We start from the raw sequence: 13,863 nt of genomic DNA, 5'->3' as shown, positions 1-13,863 counted from the left end.
GCAAGCAAGAAATCATTGCGAACTTTTATGCACCTAAAATCCACATGTATTTTTCAAACTGCTCAAACTGGGACATAACAGCATCAACTACCTTTCCTCTCATTTCAGATTAAAATGTAAAATAGAAATTGCATTTTTGTTAAAAAACTCAAAATAAATCTTGCTTTTAAAATTAAGTGACAGACCACAATCTGAAGCAGGAACTTCTGTATTCCTTTATAGGTAATTACCTTACTTGCTGTAAACAATGCATTTGGCATACGTTCAGACATCATTCTAGCCTGCAAAAATACTCAAAGAAACCAAATACAGGTATACATATATTCAAGCCCTAACCAGCATTTTTCATTTCCCACCCCCGCATTTCTACAAATTTGTTCTATTGTACATATAAAAATCTTACATTTGCCTCTGAAAGACCTTAAATCAACTCAGTTCAAGTCTTTGAGCCGGACCTCTTTCTTTTTCTGCCAAGAATCTGGAGTTTCTTTTCTGGCTGCCAATAATTATTCCGTTCCTGTAGACAAAGATGTAAATCCATGCTGTTCTCCATTTAAATTTATCTTTAAAAATTCCACAGGGACTTCAGGGGAAAACTTTCCATTCAGTTTGTCTCTGGAGTTTCCTGAACTGACAGTTCAGACATCAATTGGTCTATAACATTCTTCATTTTTGATCCTTTTTCTCCCCCACTTGGAAGAGCTCAGCAGTTCATAGAAAAACCTTACCAGATATTTTCCATTGAACTTCTTATGTCCTCTGAGTTTCAGTCCTGCTCATTTCCTATCCTAACCAAGCCATACTACATGGTGAGTTCACATAGCTCTAACCGAATCTCCGAGCTAAAGAGCAGCAAAGCCCCACTGAAGAGCATTTGGGCTAACACACACATCTCTGCAGGGGAGAAAAACATTAAGTATAGGTGAAAACACACTGTCAGAATAAAGTTTGCCACTGGAAGTATCAGAAAATAGACCTTTGTTACCAGTAGAACTTGTCTCCTAAGGTGTGGTATCATCAAGCACCCCTCAGTTTGGGCACTTGCTGAGATTTTAGAGCATGCAAACTTCACCAAGGCTAATCACAAAAGGCAGCTGATACTTTTCACTTTCAACAGGGAAAGCAGGTGATAAATATCCTCAGAAGAGCCCTTTCCTAGGGTGAAAAGGGAGGCACTGCAATGGTCGTCAGAAGGGCCAGGGTCCCCAGAAGTCAATACGACAGACTTCTAGCCATGAACACGAGTGGCTGTGGGCCTTTTCATGAGCGTCAGGAAGAGCAGAGAAGTTTGGTCACTCCTGTTTTTGCAAACATATACGCTATGACACACACCTACTCTGAGTGGCAACAGAGACAACTGGTTTTGTCACTTCTAATTTCAAAGGCTGTATGCTACGCACAATTACTCCAAGGCAATAAAACATGATCTATTTCAATTTAGATTTGATCTGCTCTTCCATGCAGGCAGCACAAAGCATATTGTAGCATTTCATCAATTAGAATCATAGAATCATTGAATCATTTAGGCTGGAAAAGACCTTTAAGATCACCGAGTTCAACCGTAAACCTAACACTGCCAAGTCCACTACTAAACCATGTCCCCAAGTGCCACATCTACATGTCTTTTAAATACCTCACATTAAATTGCACATAGTCAAGCTGCAAGATCTTAATTAGCAGCTCAGTTAATATCAATAAAAAAAAATCTACCACTGTGCGTATTTCATCTGTACTTTGTGAACGAAGCATAATCTAGTGGCATCTCAACATCCTTACCAAAACTGTTTGCAAGCTAGGCACGTTGCACAAAGTTCAACTATTTACAAAGTTCACAGCTATATAGAACCATCTCTTTTTAGCCAAGGAACAAAACATGAATTTCATAGATCCTGGAATTATTTCATTTGTCAACATCAACCTATCCCTTGCCCATCAGAGCTGAGTTATTTTAGCAGCACTTTTTCAGAACACCTGAGCCAGCAGGTGCTTTAGGCTATACAGAAACAACTGGAGGAAGGCAGCCTTCAAATGACGCAAAGCCCTGAAGACCTTAGTTGGTGGCAATGCTCAGAGTATTTCTGCTGAACTAAGTAATGAAGCAGGGTTGGCTGGACCCTTCCGTAGCCTAAGAATATACCCAAGGTCTCAGAAAGTGGGGTGAGGCTGGCTTGGAGCTGACTTCCATGCTGCTGAGCATGGGCAGCTCCCAATACCCCAGCTGCCTGGGTGTGACTGTACAAACTGCGGGCTGCCCTGTAAGCACACGCTTAAAAACACCACTAGAAGAGGTGCTGTATGCCCGCTTGGCACCCATGGGAGGACAGCATCACAACAGAAGCACAAGAAGGAGCTCTCAGCAGCCTTTATGATAACCCTGCATTACGTCTTGTAATAAGCACATCCTTTCCGCTTCCCCAGCGGTACAACCGAGCAGTGCAATCTATCTAAATCCTAACGAAAGGCTGGAACACAATGAGAAAAACTAGCTTGTGATGGTATGATTTTGGGAAACATGCTTCACTGCAAAGAGAGAGAGACTCCTAAACAAGGTGGGGTTCCGCATTTACAGAGGAAGCGTCATCTTCTTTCACAAAGGAGAAAACCAAGCACAGAGTCCGTCCAAAGCCAGGACTACAGCCCATCTTTCTGCACTATTAACAGCTTAATAACAGGACCAAGGCAGCAAAAAAAATCCCCTATTAACTGCAGCAGGAAAAAAAAATGGATCCTCTTGTGGAGCGGAGTCAGTGTTGCAAACGTAAGGCTTACACAACACAGCCTCGCTCTACTCTCCCTTTTGGAGAGTTAAATAAGGTGTAATTTAGCTATCATATTACACTATTTAAAATAAGCAAGTCCTCAGCTTCTCTTCGGAGGTACTTTGTAGTTATCTACTGCAATGCTTAGCTGAAGTTTGCTTATTATATAAAGTGGTTGCTACAAAAGCATATTTCCATTTAATTCACACTAACAGCCTTAAAACCAAAGGTCAAAAATAAGGAAACAAAAGCCTAACTGTAGCTAAGTAGGTCTTGGATGGAGCCCAGAGCTGACAAGAACCAAAAGTTTCACACAAGAATAAAAGAAACTTCAGCTTTTGCACTGTTTAATTAAATGTGCTTTTTAAGAGAATCAGTTTACAAATAAAAAGGTTCTTAAAAAACAGAACCTAATTTTGAAGAAAACCTGAATCAAACAAAAAAAGTGTTTGCTAAGATTTTAAGTTAATGTATTTTTAAGCTTTAAAAATCTTTGTTTGCATATGAATGCATATTTGTACTGCAGATGTTCCACACCTGTTTGCATTTTGCAGAAGGACAGTTGCTTTTACATGTTTTTATCTCAATCATAGCACAGAGAAAATTCAAATCTAGAATCCCTTCTCTCATTTCGGGGGCAGTTATGACTGAAGTCCACGTAATGTGTTTTTCTTCTCCTCTTTCATTCAAAGCAAACTCCTTTTCTTTTTTTTCTTCTTCAATTTAGATATAGGTCTTCAAAGTAGAATAGCTTGTCATAGACCTTTAAATTCTCCTGCGCTGAATTAGAATCAGTAACAGTGAGATTTACTGCATAAAAAAGAACTTGACTTTTGTGTTAGCATCAAGGACAATTGCTGCTCTCTTTCACTGTATCATCAAGGAAGTGTTTACACTTAAAATCAACAGTATATTATTTTTCTCCCTTTGGATGACAAGTCAGTCACCTCTCTTCCCCCTTCCCCTCTCCTTTCCCTCACTAGCAGCTCTTTGAAACTTCTAATGCAATGTTTTTCTAGTATTTCACTTATAAACCTCAAGGTCAGATTGCAATCTCCAAACAGGCAACAGCTCTGCCCAAGGACTCCCACACATTCTTTCTTCCCCCAGTCACTCTCTATATTACCAAAACCGGATGTTAAGCAATTACCTAGACAGACTATGTAATCAAAAATGTAGCTTTAAAAAAAAAAGGGGGGGGGGGAAATATTCTTCTTCACCTTCTATGTTAAGAGTTTAGAGGGAGAAAATTACCTAAACTTAAGTTCAGAAACAAGGAAACATGATAAGAACTATCCTCTCTTCCTCATTAAAAACAAAACAAAACAAAACATAATCAATGTAGCACGTTGGGCTTAACATGCAAGAATGATATTGTCCCGGGTGGTACCAAGAATCACTTTGAGCGAGGCACTTTTGCATCTTGGCAGAACCACCCTTCAAGGGGAAAAAAAAGTGGTAGCTATCCAGATTATCTCTCCATGGACCCAATCCAAAGCTCGTTACTGGCAACAGGCTTTTGAAACAGCCCCGTATGTTTTTTCACAATGGGAAAGCTCTATATTTAATTGACAGACTGGAAAGAATCTTAAACTCTTTGAAGTCTGAGATTAACAAGAGAAAAGGATATAATGTTTGCCTTTGGCTTGGCAAGTGATACCTAGGGGAAAAAAACCCTCTGTGATCTAGAAAAAATGCAATTTATACAATGTTCAGTATGGTGCAAGTACATCAGAGGACACCTTTACAATTAAAGGTCTGGAGGTAGCAAAATTACTGGTTGCTCTCTATTACCAACACAATTTAGTTATTGGACTTTACAAACAAATCTTTCAAAGAGAAGCATGAATGGCGCTCAAAAAAATGAAAAATTTAATTAAAACAATTTTATCTGGATTTATTTTAGCACCATGCTTGCAACTGCGTTCAAACAGCATTAACAGAATCTAATATCAAATAAAATACAAAAATATACAAAATCCTGTAACTGCACCATTTTATTGTTTTAGGATTTCCTAATCTATTTAGAATAAACTCTGTTCTAGCTCTTCAGAAAAGTGGCCATATTTGAAGGAATCAGCACTTCCAGTAGCATTTTAGGACACAGTACCCTGGTGGAGTAAGCCATTACTCAGCTGATCCACATAAAAGCTGTTTTGCTTATTTAGTTTTCAGTGGGGTCAAGCCACTGAATTAGCTCGCAGTTTAAACAAACATTAATGTCAGCACAAGCAAAAGGGCAGGAAAGCATGGCCAAGGAAGAATGTACGAGAAAGACTCCAACAGTCCCAACTTACACTGCTGAAACTGAAGATGGAATTTCACTATTAAATGCACAAATAAGTAATGCTAAATATAGAGAAGTTTTTCCAACTGACACAAAGTAATGATTCCAAACCTAAAGCAAATCTAAATAAGAATAACATAAAAATACCACACCCCACAAATTCAGGTTGCTATCTCCTTTCAGGAGGTTGTCTTTCCCCTACAGCATAGCCTGCAATCAGTATTGTCATGCAGTGGAGGATGCAACTGTGTGCTCCATCACCCTCGGAAATATCTCTCTGCCAAAGGAACCATGTGTATTAGGAAATGCTACCCTCTATCGTTTGACTAGTCTGAACAGCTAAATGTCTCCTTAAAACAATCGTTATAGGAGGCTAACTCAGCTTTTCTTAGAAATTACTACACAAATCAGGAGTTAAAACCCCACAAACCTGAAGCACTGGTGTTTGTTACTGCACAGCCAGACCTCAACCTTCTTTTCACTCAACTTACTCCTTGGCTACAGCACTCGAATGGGCCCTGTGACTGGCTTCCCCTCCAATTCCTTTTTCCAAAAGGCAGGCAAGCCAGAGCCTGAAAAATAATTATTGCTTCAAATAACTGACTTTTTTTTTTTTTAGCTCTGCTTAACAGTTTGAATTCTTTTTTGTCCATTTTGTTGAACTACTAGTTCAAATCCTTACACGATCTTTTACCATTCTCCTGTTGTCTTCCCACTCCCATCACTTTCCAAACACTGATATTTAAACTCTCAGAATAGCCCTTATTTCAAAGATTTTATACTTAAATGCCTTTGCTAAAAAGCTGAAGCAGCAGGATCTGAAGACATAAGAATGCTACTGCAAAAGGAGCTAGGTGATCTTTGATTTCAACTGTATTATGAAAAATTTCTTAGAGAGTACAAAAGGTGTCCTCTCCCATAAATAAGAAAAAAAGGGAAAAAAAAAAAAAAAAAAAAGAGGGGAGCAGTATTCTTTCTGCCAAAGTCACTCCTTAAGAAGAGCTGCAAAATTACACTTTATGAGGATTTAGACCATGCCAGCAGGATATTAGATTTAAAAGGATAGTTATTTTTTCATAGAATCATAGAATCATTAAGGTTGGAAAAGACCCTTAAGATCATTGAGTCCAACCGTTAACCGAGCACTGCCAAGTCCACCACTAACCCATGTCCTTGAGCACCATGTCTACCCGTCTTTTAAATACCTCCAGGGATGGAGACTCAACCACTTCCCTGGGCAGCCTCTTCCAGTGCCTGACTACCCTTTTGGTAAAGAAGTTTTTCCTAATATCCAACCTAAACTTCCCCTGGTGCAGCTTGAGGCCGTTTCCTCTCGTCCTATCCCTTGTTACTTGGGAGAAGAGACTGACCCCCACCTCGCTACAACCTCCCTTCAGGTAGTTGTAGAGAGCAATAAGGTCTCCCCTCAGCCTCCTCTTCTCCAGGCTAAACAACCCCAGCTCCCTCAGCCGCTCCTCCTAAGACTTGTTCTCTAGACCCTTCACCAGCTTCATTGCCCTTCTCTGGACACGCTCCAGCACCTCGATGTCCTTCTTGTAGTGAGGGGCCCAAAACTGAACACAGCACTCGAGGTGCGGCCTCACCAGTGCTGAGTACAGGGGCACTATCACCTCCCTGGTCCTGCTGGCCACACTATTTCTGATACAAGCCAGGATGCCATTGGCCTTCTTGGCCACCTGAGCACACTGCTGGCTCATGTTCAGGTGGCTGTCAACCAACACCCCCAGGTCCTTTTCTGCCAGGCAGCTTTCCAGCCACTCCTGCCCAAGCCTGTCGCGTTACGTGAGGTTGTTGTGACCCAAGTGCAGGACTCGGCACTTAGCCTTGTTGAAATCTCATGCAGTTGGCCCCAGCCCAACGATCCAGCCTGTCCAGGTCCCTCTGCAGGGCCCTCCTACCCTCCAGGAGATCGACACTTCCACCCAACCTGGTGTCATCTGTGAACTTAACTGAGGGCACACTCAATCCCCTCCTCCAGATCATCAGTGAAGATACTGAACAGGACCGGCCCCTACACTGAGCGCTGGGGAACACCACTCGTGACCGGCCGCCAACTGGATTTGACTCCCTTCACCACCACTCTCTGGGCTCGGCCGTCCAGCCAGTTTTTAACCCAGTGCAGAGTGCACTTCTCCAAGCCGTGAGCAGCCAGCTTCTCCAGGAGAAAGCTATGGGAGACCGTGTCAAAGGCCTTACTAAAGTCCAAGTAGACAACATCCACAGCCTTTCCCTCATCCACTAAACGAGTCACCTTGTCATAGAAGGAGACCAGGTTAGTGAAGCAGGACCTCCCTTTTTCAGCTTATTCTACATTTAAAATGAGAAGCTCTACTTGGCTAACAGCAAACAGAATGAAAGAAACACAAGCAGGAAGAGGAAGATTGCCAGGACAAAGCACAAAGAATAATACAGTCTGTGGGGCAAGTGGCAGGGAACAGCAAGTGGAAGACATAAGGTAAACACGTTTGTATCTCTAATTCAGTTAATTTAGAGGTGGAGTTAATCAGTGTTGACACCTCTGAATTTCTTCAAGAAGAAACTGAAATTTGAAGTCCCATAGAACCTTTTTGCTTTCTGACCTCTGTTACTAGCTCTTTTGGGTAGGAAACAAGAATTGAGCAAATCTTAGAAAACAAGAACCAAACATTTAAGGATGATTCTGATTAAATACACTGATGATGTGTCAACCTGAGGATGCCTACACTGTAACTTGGATGTACCACCACCTATAAACAAGCAGCGCGACAGGTCTGTTTTAACCACTGCTTAAGGATGAAAGTATTGTAATGTATTATTGCTACTATTTAAGTTTCTCTCAAGCCAGCAGCACAGCTAAAGCATATCGTAAGTCCCTTCTGACCTCGGCCAGAACACAAGACACTGATAACATGATATAATGCTATTATTTGTTTACTGACACCGTAACGTAGAATATGAAATACAGGTTGTCAGAAATACAATCAACACAGAGCTCACAATATTCCACCCTCATCCTCCAGATGATTTCCAAGGCAGGGAGAGTAAACAGCCTCCTCCCAGCTTTCTTAGTTTCCACAGCTGAGAGTGTAGGATGTTTACAGTACCTGTCACTCAGAGCTCTTGAAAACAGACCAAATGTCAGCAGACCTAGTACAGACTTCATCCCTGATTGCCAGAAACATGCAGATGTCAAGTAAAGGGAGGAAAAAAATCCATACCCACGACTATTTTATACCATATGAATCCCAATCAATGTCAAGTCCTTTGTGCACAAGTTGGGAGGTGTAAGAAAGAAGTTCAAAATAAAGCTGAGCTTCAGCATCTCCAGAGGACAGCCACTGTTATTGCCACTGTGGTATTGTAAGGCTTCCTGCCAGTTCACTCCAAAATACTCCTGAGTGTCTTGAAGTTGTGCCTGCAGAACAGAGAGAATTCACCATTTTAATGAGTGCACATAAATACACTAACAAACAAACAATCAAGTAGAAAAATTGTATTTGCATTCCACAAGTAAAAGCCGTCCTGTAATTCTTCCAAAGGACTGGAAGCTTTTAACACTTTTTAAAAGCAATATCCTAGAGTGCTGGCTTAGAGGAATGCCTACAATATCTGGCTTATTTTTAATTATCACAGGAATGACAGTTCTGTGACACCTTTGAATACTGTGAGGAAAAGTATACTTTTAAAGACACGGCTTGGTAAATTTAAGAGTTTGGTTATACAACAACAGATTACTGTTAACAGCAGTCTAGGCATGTTTGAGATTATATTTTCCTCTCAGAGGCAGATTAAATATTCAGTTTCCTTAAATCTATCACCTCTGCGGGAAAAAGAAAAAAACAAAATAAAAAATGAGAATCTAATCTTAAATAACAAAAAGGTTTTCTCATGTAGAACAAAAGCCAAAATCCTCAGAAGAGAAAAAATTCCACTTAAACAGGTTTTAGTACAACATAAGAAACACTTTGGGACAAGATTATTAATAGTTTCTACTTCAAAAAACAATGCACGTGCAAAAAAACATATGCAAGTGACTGGGGACCCTGAATCGTCTTACAGAATCACAGCAACCTACTTTAAGAAAAGTTAAATTGCTATTGAAAAGGCAGAACATATTTATCTGAGTGCTTAACCCATAGAAGGGTTGCCCCAATACTGGTACTGTTCTCACCATTATATGAACACCCTTTATAACACAGTATATTAGCCAGCTTTCTGAAGAAACAGATTTCCTTTGGGCATAAAGTACGTTTCAGTTGGACCAAAGTTACTATACAATTTTCTCCTCTACCATTACCTGCATCTCATTCTAGTACTTCTGAAAATCAGGCCACATATCTAAAAGCCCAGTCCTTGCAGTCACAAAAATCCCCAGTGGGGATTCCTTTGATCAAGACAGAGAACTACAGCAGCAGGGGAGGGGAAGAGGGGGACTATGTAACTGCACACCCCACTTTATCATTCATAAGAAGGCCTAAAGATTTGCAGGAACCTGAAAATTTGAAATAAACCTGAAGGTACAGATCACCTTCACCTTCCAGTATGCTACAAAATAATATGAACTGCAAGGGCAATGGAGGCAAAAATTGCAAGAATTAAAAGGTTTACTTTTCAAGCTGTCTGTCATGAATAAATCAGCTCTCTGGTCAGCAGCAGAACCACCTACGCTAGTTCTGCGCTCAAAAGATGCATTTCTTCCAAAAAACTCCACCAATTTTACATGTTGACTGGGGTCATGGGTTGGATCTCTCTAAGATGCACAGTGGAAGAAGGAAATCCCTGTCCTTTAATCAAGCAGCCAAGCTAGTCAGAGTGCCAGGTAACCCTGCAAGAAACACGACAGCCTTGTGTTGGCTCAACAATGAACCCAGCAGTAGAAACAAAAGCATAAAGTGCAGAAAGAAAAAAATCACAGAGCCGCACCCTCAGAACAAGAAAAAGGAGTAAATCATAGAATAATCCAGGTGTGAACACACCTCAGGAGGTCATCTAGTCCCAGCCCCTGCTGGAGGAGGTGCCACCTTCCAAGTCCCACGTGAACAGCTGCTAGAGACCTTATATTTCTCATTCGAGGTTTTCCAGATTAAGTACGATTTGCAGAAGGCACTTCACCCTTTTACAAGAGAGGGCGGAAAAATAATACTGTGGTAGTCTCTGACTGAATTTACCACGGTACTCTCAACCTTTGGCAGACAGGCATCTTATATTGCTATTGTTAACAGATCCTATTTTGATCCTCTAAGGGCTATGATGAAATTCTTTTTTATATTGAAGTGATCAATCATGATATCATCTTGATTTGCATCTTTTATTACTGTTGGTTAGAACTTCTGTTTACTATTACTTTATTTTCCCTGTACAATTCAAACTTCAGGGCTTCCAATCAGACAGCTGACTTTGAAAATGTTAACCCATGTTACACCCTCTAACATTACAACAGTTTTCCCAGGTTTAATATATGGAAAATAAATGGAAACAAAAAAATTACACACACATACCCCCAATAAACCCGTATGTCCCCAAGGCAAAAAAACCCCAAACTATGTAAATCCAGAGAGCATGGATATAGTATTTGCAAAAAAGAAAGTAGCAGGAAAAACCCCAAAATGTCTGCCTTGGCTTTTTTCTATAGCAATAAAGAATTCTGCTTTCAAAATAAGCCTATGAACTATCAGAGCTGTTGGCCTCATATCTAAGAAAAATTTGTGAAAGCCAGTGCAATAACAGGCAACATACTATCAGCACACACAGGAAAACTTGTCAAGGCAAATGATACAGTGACAAGGAAATACTCAAACAGATGAAGGAAAAAAAACAATCCAGAAATTCAGAACAAGAAAAATCAGAATAAAAACTAAGCAATTTATTATTGTCTCATACTATTATGGAATCCCAAACACTTTTGGGACTTGCTATATGTTCTTCAGCTTCAGCATTTAAATCACAGAATGGCTTGGGCTGGAAGGGACCTTAAGATCATTTAACTCCAGCCCCCCTGCCATGGGCAGTGACGCCACCCACCAGACCAGGTTGCTCAGGGCCCCGTTCATCCTGGCCTTGAACACTGCCAGGGACGGAGCATCCACAACCTCTCTGGGCAACCTGTTCCAGTGCCTCACCACCCTCCGAGTAAAGAATCTGAGTAAATGAATGATACAAGTGACTTAGGACTTCGAAAGTCAGTTTTGCATATATATTTCAGATATGCTTCCCACCAGATAGTCATAACAACTTCAAACAATGTAAGGAAATCTTCTGGTAACAACTGCATTTATACTCAACGCAGTAATTCTTATTCTGAAGGGCCTACATTCGAAAAACGCGACAGGAGAATATGACAGCAATGAAACGATTACAGTAAGCACAGGTCCAGTATATTTCTACTGCTTCTCTATTGACTGCCTTTGACTTCCAAATCAATTCAGGTGATGATTATATTTTAACCAATATTTATGAAGTCTGAATGATGCTTTTAAGGTGAGATACTTGGGGAGGAGTAAGAAGTTGCATGCATCACATCCCTTTGCCAAAATAGATGCCTACCACTTGCTAGGCACAGTTCTTCATCTATGTCTAGGTACTCAGATAGCAGCAAAACAACCCCCGCCACCAGCTTTCGTTACAAAGCACGTCCTTCTATCAGTGTCTGAGAAGAAATAAAGCTGGCAATTTGCAAGCAAGTCCTGCACAAAGTTAGGCTAAAGTTCTGCAGCTGCGGGAGTTAATGGAAGGCACTACCTGCACAGATAGCCACACGGGTGATCATGGTCTCAGCAAAGCTATCACAACAGTAGGGATAAACTATAATACAGAGAGTTACGAAGGTAGCAGCTACTAAAAGAATGTAGTGCAACAACAAAAACCAACCACCCAAAACCCAAGTGAAGCACTGCCCCACCGTCACCTGGAAGGACGATATTCTGAATTGCACGATACAGGCCACGCTATAAAGAGACTGCTGTCGTTCCTTCGCTTTCATCTCACAACAAAGCACGAAAGGGAAGGACTGAAAAGAAAACCTTTTCTCTTGCCTCTTTAGCAGGTTAGATATTTCTTGTGATGAAAAGAAGTTGGGTGCCAACATACACAAATTACTCACTGCTCACTTTACAGAATGTTTGTTGTAGTGAAGGACCACTCAGTTATATCACCCAGCAGTAGATGACTGGAAAATAAAGAACAATTACCCTCAGTTTGTAAACAGGGAGAAAATTATATATAGTGTGAGGTATAACACCTTTACAGCCTTGTCAGATGAGGTGACATCCTTCTACTTTCCATGTACTCATGGCCCTCTGAAAAAGCTTATCTTTCTGCTGCCTCTGCATCAGGCATGCCATTAAAATGGCGGAAAGTATCACTGAACATTATGGATATTACGGCATTAGCAAAACTAATGAGGCACTATTTACATGGTAAGCCCTCTTATACTGCCTTTTACAAATAGAAGAAAGTTCAACGCGGCCTCCAAAACCTTCCTCAAAATCCATCTATAATGCACACAGGGAAGGCTAATCTGCCTACGAGAAGGCTACCTGATCCACCTGCAGTGACCCACTTGAGGGACAGAATACTTGTGCTGTATCCCTCTCCTGAACAGAGACACCTTAAACAGCAGGCCCAGGGAAGGCTTCAAGGGACTTAAAACTCCTCCCTCCTTGCCTAGTGGAGTCCTGGAGTAAAGACTGCGTGGTCTTTACATTTGGAGATATATCCCAAATTACCTCTTTCACTGACCTGCCACCCCTCAAAAGGCAACCAACAACATCTAAAGTACAACAGCCATGTCAGTTTGAAGTAAAAATTGAGATCTGGGCTTTGGAAGGAGCAGGCAAAGTGGCAGGAATCCTTAGAGCTTAGCTAGAGTCTGGTGGACCCCCCTTCATGTCTCCACCCTTACGCGGTAGCTGTGAAGACCACAAACCGCTCACTTCCACCGTTTTCCCACTACATGAAGCAGCATTTCCCTCAAAATTACCAAGTTTTTCTTCTCACCTGCCTGCTTCTGGAAGGGCACACAGCTTCAGTGAACAACTTCTGGTCCTGGTAACAATGATTTGTTATCTACTTTCTCCAAAAAACCCTGGCACATTTATAAGATTACTTCAAACCCATGCCAATGAATTCTGTGTTTTCTCCTGTCCTGACCATTCCGTGCCACATTTTGGACACATGCACTTATATATCTGGGTATGTATGGAGGAAACCCAGGGTCTCTGTCTCATGGGGAAGACCTAAAAATGGAGGTGGATGTCAGGGCTCTCCTTTAGCAACTGTATGTGCCTTCGGCTTCGAAGAAAGGAAACTATCCCATTTATTTCCTTTATTAAATAGCCTCCTTGCAGTGCTTCGAAGAGAGGGGAAAAAACATAAAATAATAAAAACGTTTCCATTTCCATGTAACTGCTATAAGACACACAGACTAAAAAAAAAAAAACCCACTGAAATTAAAGTCCTTAGTACATTTTTAAACTAGCTAAAAGAAATACTAGTTTTGGCAATTTTAAACTTTTTTCCTGGCAGTCAGAAGCAAGACAGTGGGAGAAGAACGGCCACCACACAGAAGCCACGAAACAGAACAGCCTGAAATACAAAAGCAAGCAGACTGTAGATAGGCAATTGCCCCATCTTTGAATGAAAAGCATTTCAAATGCCATATAAATGTATAAACTGCCACCAGATGTCAGTACAGCCTAGAGAATTGCTAGTTCAACCCTCCACTCCAGGCTGATAAGGCTATTTATTTAAAACCACCCCCCGACACCCCCGAGCTGTCCAGGTACACAAATCCAGGCCTGCCATCAGTCCTGAATGGGA

The 13,863-nt window shown here is 41.1% G+C and overlaps 1 long non-coding RNA gene across 3 annotated transcripts in view; it reads right to left on the bottom strand.

Annotated features, from left to right (window-relative positions):
• The window catches only part of LOC148053434 (uncharacterized), a 56,821-nt gene that overhangs the window by 10,494 nt on the left and 32,464 nt on the right, over nt 1–13,863 (bottom strand). For 2 of the 3 annotated variants that reach the window (XR_015708179.1, XR_015708180.1), the window contains exon 3: nt 8,265–8,461. This is a non-coding gene — a long non-coding RNA (uncharacterized LOC148053434). Of the gene's footprint in view, nt 1–7,961; nt 8,462–13,863 lie in introns of those variants that run through there. The other variant, XR_015708178.1, reaches the window with a different exon arrangement.

Source organism: Nipponia nippon, unplaced genomic scaffold, assembly GCF_047370975.1.
Source record: "Nipponia nippon isolate SJK-2023a ecotype South Korea unplaced genomic scaffold, ASM4737097v1 scaffold_4, whole genome shotgun sequence".
In the NCBI taxonomy this organism is placed as follows: Eukaryota; Metazoa; Chordata; class Aves; order Pelecaniformes; family Threskiornithidae; genus Nipponia; species Nipponia nippon.
This window is presented reverse-complemented; position numbering and strand designations above follow the sequence as displayed.